Genomic DNA, 9,091 nt, shown 5'->3' on the forward strand with positions numbered 1-9,091 from the left:
TTGTCCAGCTAATTTCTTCTTATTTTTAGTGGAGACGGGGTCTCAGTCTTGCTCAGGCTGGTCTCAAACTCCTGACCTCGAGCGATCCTCCCACCTTGGTCTCCCAGAGTGCTAGGATTACAGGCGTGAGCCACCACGTTCGACCTGTACATTTCTTAAACTAATAATTACTGAGCACATGCTACTCTGTACATATCACTGTTCTGGGTCCAACACAGGGAAAATTTAAAGCAGTATTGTTATGGACTGAATGTTTTTGTCCCTTTAAAATTCCTATGTTGAAGCTCTAACCCCCAATGTGACTGTAGATGGACCTTCTAAGGAGATAATTAAAGTTAAATAAGTTTATAAAGGTGGGCCCTGATCCAACAGGATTAGTGTCCTTATAAGAAGAGACATACGAAAGCTCTCACATGCATACTTTCTCTCCCCCATTCACACACACAAAAGCTATGTCAATACATAGTAACAAGGTGGCCATCTATAAGCTAGGATGAAACTTCTCACCAGAAACCACATTGGCCAGTCGCCTGGAAATTCTGACCTCCAGAACTATAAGAAAATAAATTTCTATTGTTTAAGCCATTCAGTCTATGGTATTATGTTTTTTCCCCTAATTTTTTCTCTTTTTTAATGATATTATGGTATGTTATGGTAGCCCCAGCAGACTAATACAAGCATGAAATATCATACCTACCTTTAAGGAGGTAACAATGGAGTAGTATGGCAAAGAAACAAGAGAGCAAATTTACAATTTACAAACCATCCAAGCCGGAGATGAAGGGGACTAGGAGAGGGAGGGAGCAATTACTGGGGCTTGAATGCTGGGGAAAGGGCTTTAAAAAGGCAGAACTTAGGCTGAGCCCCAGAGAATAAGCAATAATTCTTTTCTCAAAAGGAAGGTCGCACAGGATTGGCGTACCCGAAACTAAGTGGGAGATTACACTATAACGTGAGCTTAATGTGGGCAGGGATTTTCTCCATCTTGTTCGCCACTATATTCCTAGCACCTACAACAGTTCCAGGCACATCATAAGCACTCAAAATTTTTTGTCATTGTTGAATGAACAAATGGAAAAATCAAGTTGCCTGAAGTGATTCCAGCCAGAACAATCAAATTACAAGAGAAAAGATACGGATACAAACTGATGTTTGTTTCATAGGAAACAAGTTCTAAACAGAAGAGTAAAATCAACGCTTAATTTTCTTTTCCCCACCCTACATTCTTTTTTCCACGTTGCTATTCTCCTCTCTTATTACTTCCCTTCTCTTTCTCACTTGTCAATACAGTTTTTCAAGAATTACCATTCACTTCCCCTAGTTCCCATACCTCCTTCCTCCACCACCTCCCAGAACATTCATGATTCCCCCAGCTTCATGAAGAGGAAAACAGAGGAGAGAGGCAGCTGGGGTATCCCAAGGGGAGTAAATTGAGGGAAATAAAAAGAAAAGAATCTAGGAGCTGCCGCCTAGGAGTAGGTAATCATATAGCCTGGTTTTCCCAGAACAGTGCTGCTATCCTAGCATCATATTTAATAGTGTCCCCCTTAACTCACAAAAATACACCAGTTTGGACAATAAATTTTGTATTACCCTACCCAAAAGTGAAATTAGAAAAATAATCCTTTAGGAAGATTAGCCCAGATGGATCAGAAGGGAAAAGAAAAGAGGAAGGGAAATGAGTTGGGAGACAACTTTAGGAATGCAATATGGGTAACCATTAAAGGGCCTGGCACTTTGTAGGTGCCCAATAAATGTCTGTTGAATGAATGAACAAATAAATAAGATAAGAAGACCCTAGTCTTAACAGGACAGAGCACAATGAAATCCAGTTATTTTCCAGAAAGCATCCACATACATCAGACTGGTTATAGAGGAAACAATCCAAGGACGTCAGATTCATGTCTGAGTATCAAGAATGGTAGTACCACTAAATAAGACGCGGACATGGGAAAACACTTTAGACAAGGGAAGGAGGAATATATCAGGAATGCAAATTTGAGAACAGTAAGAGGACAGAGGAAGTCATGAAAATGCATAAGCTTATTGAAAAAGACTTGGGTTAGAAGTGGCAGGTAGGGAGAACAAAAAATGCTCAGGGGTGCATTGTGAGGAAGCCCAGGGCAGTTCTGGAGGACCTGAGGGGAAAGCAAGACTAGATGGGGAAGACCAGTTTGAGGAGAATTTGATCAAAAGAAAACCTAACTATTTGCTGCCCTCTGCCTGACTGGATGGGAAATTCCCTCAGAAATCCTGGAAGATGTGTTTATTATAGAATGTCTTTTGTTCCTTTGGGTAGATGCCTACCCAAAGTGCTGTTGCTGGATCAAAAGGTATTTCTATTTTTAGCTCTTTGAGGTATATCCAAATTCTTGAGGTGGGGCCTTGGCTAAAGAAGTTTGGAGGGGGGAAAGATGAGGCCATTGGGCCAGTAGGACACTAGGGATATCTAAGCAACTGTGCACAAAAGCGCAACCTCAGACAGCCTGCAAATGGATGAGGACCAATAAAGCCCTACAGATCTCCAACCCACAAATCTCTGAGACTGGTAGATAAGTGCTCTGATTCCAGGACCACTATCCATTTCAGGCTGTGAAGAACCCACAAAGGGCACAGTCCTATTCCCAGAAAGAAACAGAGAGAGAGACAGAGAGAGAGAGGCTTTACCCAGGAGGCTGTATTCCTTTAATCCACGAGCATCACCTGCCTATTCAGGTCCCTCTGAGGAATGGTCCTTGGTTATTGATTAATTGCAACGGAGTAAGAATAAGAGGAAATACCTGAAAATAAATTCAAAGGACAAATGAGTGAAATGTAAACATTGAAATGAAAAATAAGAACTAGAAGAAAATATAAAGGGACTGACTACTTGCTCTCAGGGAAAGGCCTAAGCCTCAAGCATAAAACAAAGGCTAACACCCTGATGAAAAAGCTAATATATCTGGCATACAAAAATTTCTGTACTTGTAAAAAAAACCATAACAAATCTGTAATATAGAGTTGGCTTTATACTAGAATGGCTTGTGTGTATGCCTATGTCCCCCATCCTCCCATGTACATATTAAGCTCTAAGCCCCAGAAAATAGGACCCATGATATTCCCCTGTGGATGCCACACAGTGACTGGTACAAAGAGGTTCAGTAAGTGTTGTTTGATGTGAAATGTTAAACAAGTTCAGGATTCTATCTAATATCTTGAGTGCACAGAGGTGAATCCGCACATCGTCACACCATCCCTCCTCCATCCGTTTATCTTTTTTATGTTTCATATTGTCTGAGAAGCAACATGATGGTATATTTGCATTCTTGGCAATTCTATCTCAACAGAGCCATCCAAGTCCCACTACTCAGAGACTCTCAGAATGTTTAAACTAGAAGGGACCTCCCAGACTACCTAGTCTTATATCTAAGTATACAGATGGGGAAACTGGAACTTAGAGGAGAGCTAGCACTCAAATCCAAGTGTCACAATGCCCAATTTTCAGTTCTACTGCATCACCCTTACTCCCATACCAAAACTCTACTTAAGGTCCAGACCCCCACCCACCACTTCTGTGCTTTTCTCCTGTTTGATAAATAACCATTGAGAAATATTCCCTTTCAATTCTGTTCCCCATATCCTTTAGCAGGCAGGATTCCTGTCCCCAGACTAACTTCACAATCTAGGTCACACCTGCCCAAGAGAGAAAGGGATGACTCACCCACACTCCTGTGTGCAGCAGCCTCAATCCAAAGGATCTGCCCAGCACAGATCTTGCCTGCTCTGTTCCTTGGGTTCAGTAAAGAAGTTCCTAATGGGGTCTTGAATCACTGTAAACAGATATAAATGATTGCATTCTCTGAGACCTTAACTCCAAGTGGACACTCAGAGCAGTGTCCCATCCTTGGGTAACCTCCCTTGCTATAGAACTGTGAGCAGCAAGGAGGATAGTTTCCATTTTAAAGATGAGGAAATGCAGTTCCCAGGGACTGAATGATTTGCCCAAGGTCATACAACTAGTGAGTGACAAGCCTTCAGTGTCTGAAGGAAATCCTCATTCCATCACACCACAGCCATCCTTTTCACCTGTTCTGTTGATATCTAAAAGCCTCTAACTGCAAGATGCATTCCAATTGAGACGTTCTCTGCAATCCCGCTTTCCACAGAAAGTTTTTGCAAAGGGTGACAAGAGGGGAACTTTGCCAAGTCAAATGTCTTTAGAGAGATAGGAAGAAATAAGGCTTATTTCTGAAAGGAGCACTAGAAAATGAATGTTTTTTTCTGATGAACCATTTCTTAGGATTACTAGTTCTCAAAATATGTTTTGTGTTTCCCCCCGACCCCCCACCCTTCAAGTTTGTTTCATTTCTTCCCTACCAGAATTTAGTTCTGCCTTATACACAACTGTAACCCCAGGACCTAGCACACTATGGGGCTGGTGCTCAATAAAGATTTGTTGAATAGATAAATGAATGAATGAGTAACCTTGGGCAAGACTCTGTCCTCCTCTTTGGACCCTAGTTTCCTCACTGGTAACGGAGGTTGAGCTGGTGATCTGAGTCTAATACTCAGGAGCTGTGGGGTCCTCTGAGAGCTTGGGCGGGGCCTGAATCACTATTACCCGGACAGCCCACCCGCTAGGAGCAGGGATGACACAGTTCTGTCACCACACCAGCCTGGTCGGAGAGAGCAGCTATGAGGAGTTGGAGACAAGATCCTAGACAAAGAGGCAGCGCTCAACAAGAGGAGGGGAGGCCCGCAACGACCCCATGGCTGCAGCGCCCGTCTCAGCAGCGGACAGTCCCAGAGGAGGCCTGGCTCCTGGCCTGTGTGCCCCGCACACTCCCAGAACCTGGCCCGGCCCCCACGCCAGGCTGCCGCGCACCCCTCACCGAACGCGACGGACCCACATCTTGGAACAAAGCAGAGAAGGAACTGCGTCAGCGACTCCCCACTAACTCCCATCCTGACCTGACCCTCCAGCCCTTCTAGGCTTCAGGAGGGCTCCGCGTCTCTGTGCCCCCCGGCTGGAGTCCTCCCGCCCGCTCGGAAGCACAGTGGGGTGCGCGAGCGCTCTGGCCCCGCCTCCCGCCCGGGCTTTGTCCTTCTATTGGCTGGGAGAGCTTGGAGACTTCAGCCAATGAGAGGAGGGCCCTGGAAGGGGTGGAATTTGGGGAAGGGGGTCTGTTAGGGCGGGAAGAGAAGAAACCAGTCAACTGGGCGGCCAGGCTAGGCTACCTTCCGCGGACTGAGACTCCTTGAAGTCACACACCCCCAGCTGAGCAAAAAGGTCATCTTTCCTACCACAGATCTTGCATCTTTCAATCTCAAAGCCAGGATCAGCTATGGTTTATTGGCAGCATATGAAAATACGTATTGGATGCCTACTGTGTCACTGTGCTAGACGCTGCGATGACACTAGAAGAAAACCAACTCCCTGTCCCATTGGGATTATATTCAAGTCAAAGAAGCAATGATAAATAAATAACCCAGAATGTAGCAGTAAGAGGAAAGAAGGAGACGATGGTAGGACTATTTTATAGATGACAGTCAGGGAAGGCAGAGACAGGAAGTGAGCCGTTGAAGCATGCGGCTATCTGGGGGAAGAATGTTCCCGATAAGCAGAACATTAGGAGCAAAAGTCTTTTTTTTTTTTTTTTATTTCAGCATATTATGGGGGTACAAATGTTTAGGTTACATATATTGCCCTTGCCCCACCCAAGTCAGCTTCAAGCGTGCCCTCTTAGGCAAAAGTCTTGACTCGGGAGCGAGGTGGGGAGAATGCACGTTTAGGACCTTGTAGGCTATGATAAGGGCTTTGGATTTGCTCTGAATAATGTAAAGAGCTAGCAACTGGAGGATTTGGGGACAGAGGAGTGACATGACCTAGCTTTTTCCCCCTGCCACATATTCAAAGACTTGTTAGCTATCTGACACGAAAGGAGTCAAGAAATATGTTCCTGTAAATTCTGTGAATTCCTTACTCTCTGTCCTTAGTCATTCTAAAATCAACCTTGCGTGAAAGTTTCACTCCATGACTTACATTTTTCAAGTTTGCACTGGCTGCCCTGTTGAGAACAGTCTGAAGGTGGGCTAGAAGCAGGGAGATTAATATGCTATTGCAATATTCCAGGCGAGGAATGATGGTGGCTTGGAGTAGTTTAGAAGTGATGGAGGTGGTGAGAAATGGTTCTGAATATATTTTGAAGGCATGGCCAGCATGATATGCTAATGAGCTGAATGTTGATTAAGGATGATACTCCATGGTTATTGATCTGAGCAACTAGCATAAGATTGTCTTTTAGAAATGGGGTGGCCTGAAAGAAACAGGGTTAGGAAGAAGGATTGATAGTTTTGTTTTGGATGTGTTAAGTTAAAAATGCCAATTAGACACCCAAGAGGAAATGTCAAACAGGTGGTTGGAATAGGAGTCTGGAGTTAGGTGAGGTAACCACAGCTGAAGATGTAAATTTGGGAGTTGTCACTGTATAGGACAGGATGAGATAAACAGGGAATAATTAAGAAGTCATCTGAGAATTGAGGTTTTGAAGCATTTCATCAATCGACAAATATGCATTGAATAAAGTATACCAGGAGCCTTCTTTTACATCAGCTCATGTAGGTGGCACAACTTTGCCACATTTTATAGAGACTGAGAATCAGAGATTCAGAGAGATGGTAAGTCCAACACAAGTTCACACATCCCCATTTGATGCTGGAAGGAGAGAACTCAGGACTCTCTGACGAGGAGCACAAGACTATTGCCACCACATCAGGAAATGCTTAAAAAGAATATTCATGTACATTAGGGCAATTATGGTGTTCGACCTGGTCTTTCTTTTCACCTACTCTTTTATGTGGGTTGGGTCATTAATTCTGATTCAATCTGCTGACCCCACATCTGATCCCACGGAGTGATGATTATTCATTAATATACTAGTCCAGTCATTCTCGAATTTTACAAAAGCATAAGAATCGCTTGGACACATACTAAAAAATGCAAATTCCAGCCCCCCCCATCCAGCATGTTGCCCTTATCTACAAGCATATTTTTTTTCCTACAAAAATCTATTCATCCAGTCCAGAATGATGTCACTGCTCAGACATCAAGGTATTTCAGTGACATAATTGCCTAACTATTCAGTAATTTCAATCTGTATCATGACATCTATCAGCCAAAGAAATTCCAACTCATATTTGGGTAAATGGAATCAATATCCAGCTGGTCAAGTCTTTCTTTATTTGTAAAAATCATGGTAATACAATGCTTCCCTTTGGGAATTCACAATCTATTTGAGGATATGTCTCTCAGGACATAAGAAAGGATAAAAAGATACTTCAAAATTACAAAACTAATAAAAGTATAAAAGTTCCATCTGGTTGAACCCATGGCTGGAATCACTCCAAAAAGCAGTGGTAGGGGAGTCCCCATAAGGGATTACCCCAAACCATCCCAAGATGAGGCTGGTTGGGGATTCCAAAGAAAGAAGCTCTAAACACCACGGTGATCAGTCCAAAGCATTTATTAGAGGAACTTACCTACAGAGTGCTGCATCAGTCTTCACTACAGACAGTGAGAGAAAGGCCTTATATTCTTCTATACAACTAAAATGCCAGTCACACTTAAAAATTTAGAAATAATTCTATATCATCATCAAATGTAACTAATATTAAATATTATATCCATTCTGTATTCTAATTTTCCCATTGTTCCCAAGATATCTTCTACAGCTTTTTTTTTTGTATCAAGGTTCACTCACTGCATTTGATTACTGTGTCTCTGAAGAGTCCTTTTTAATATAGAACAGTTCTGCCACTTTTTCTTTTCATTCCACTGGTTTTTTGAAGAGCTTATGTCTTGCACTGAATAAATCATAAATCAATGGATTTGTCTGTTTCCTGTATATTACCTATAAATTGGAAGGTAGAAATGGAGGCTTGATTAGATTCAAGTTAAACTTTTGTTTCAGAGGTGGTGTTGAAATTTCTTCTTGCATTACACGCCCCCTATTAACATAATCTTTTTGAGTATTTAAAAATCTCCATAATAAAAATTGAGAACAACATAAGGGAAGAGGGTGCATAGAAGTACGGGAGTATAGCTGAAGGGCAGAGGGATCTCTTTTTGAAGTGATGAAAATGTTCTAAAATTGTGGTGATGGTTGTACATATATATGAATATACCAAAACTATTAAACTCTATACTTTAAATTAGTGAATTGTGTGGTATGTGAATTATATCTCAATAAAAGCGTTTAAAAAAACAAAAATTGAGGAATTCATACCAGAGAACCATTCACATGTCTGCCATAGTGCTGTAAAATACACCTAGACATTCTCTATAAGGTCAGTTTCAACTGAGAGTAAAATGTAGACCGAGGAGCCATTTGGAATATAACCCAGGAGTCAGTGGCCACAGTGTTCAATCCAGGGGAAAATATGTTCACCTAAAAATAAGGTCAACTCCCCACATTGTCAAGTCAATGTAGACTTGCCCTTGGGTTAAACCAATATTTAAAAACCAACCAACCAAACAAACAAACAAACCTGATGTTACAGGCTGAGTGGTGTCCACCCAAGATTCATATGTTGAAGTCTTAACCCCCAGTACCTCAGAGTGTGACCGTGTTTTGAGACAGGGCCTTTAAAGAGGTAATTAGGGTTAAATGAAGTCATGAGATTGGGCCTTAATCCAATATAATCGGTGTCCTTATAAGAAGTGGAGATTAGGACACAGATACAGAGGAAAGACCAGGTGAAGATAGAGGGAGAAGTCAGCCATCACAAGCCAAGAAGAGAGGCCTCAGAAGAAATCAACCCAGCAGACACCTTGATCTTGGACTGGTGGCCTCCAAAACTGTGAAAAAACCAACTTCTGTTGTTTAAGCCACCCAATCTGTGGTACTTTGTTATGGCAGCCCCAACAAACTACCACACCTGACTTCCATTGAGGAGCAACATATTTGGTGGTGACCACTTTAAAATTCCCCCAAGGAGAGGAAAAACGGTGGTCCAGAACTGGGAGATGCAGAGCAGGTGGCATGTCAGGGGATGGCTTGGTATCAGTTACAGGCCAGGACATTATAGCTTCTTGGTGGAGGGAGGGCAGGTG

General features: G+C 42.6%; 1 protein-coding gene across 1 annotated transcript in view; it reads right to left on the reverse strand.

Annotated features, from left to right (window-relative positions):
• Window positions 1-4,916, reverse strand: part of ZNF660 (zinc finger protein 660) — a 10,234-nt gene extending 5,318 nt beyond the window's left edge. Inside the window, exons 1-2 of the mRNA XM_012659152.1 lie at window positions 4,872-4,916; window positions 3,701-3,809 (exon numbers count right to left, since the gene is read on the reverse strand). The gene's annotated coding sequence lies outside the window, so the exon portion shown is untranslated. The remainder of the gene's footprint in view (window positions 1-3,700; window positions 3,810-4,871) is intronic.
• Window positions 4,917-9,091: the final 4,175 nt, after the last annotated feature.

The sequence above is a fragment of the Propithecus coquereli genome, unplaced genomic scaffold, assembly GCF_000956105.1.
Source record: "Propithecus coquereli isolate 6110/MARCELLA unplaced genomic scaffold, Pcoq_1.0 Scaffold1, whole genome shotgun sequence".
NCBI classification, from domain to species: Eukaryota; Metazoa; Chordata; class Mammalia; order Primates; family Indriidae; genus Propithecus; species Propithecus coquereli.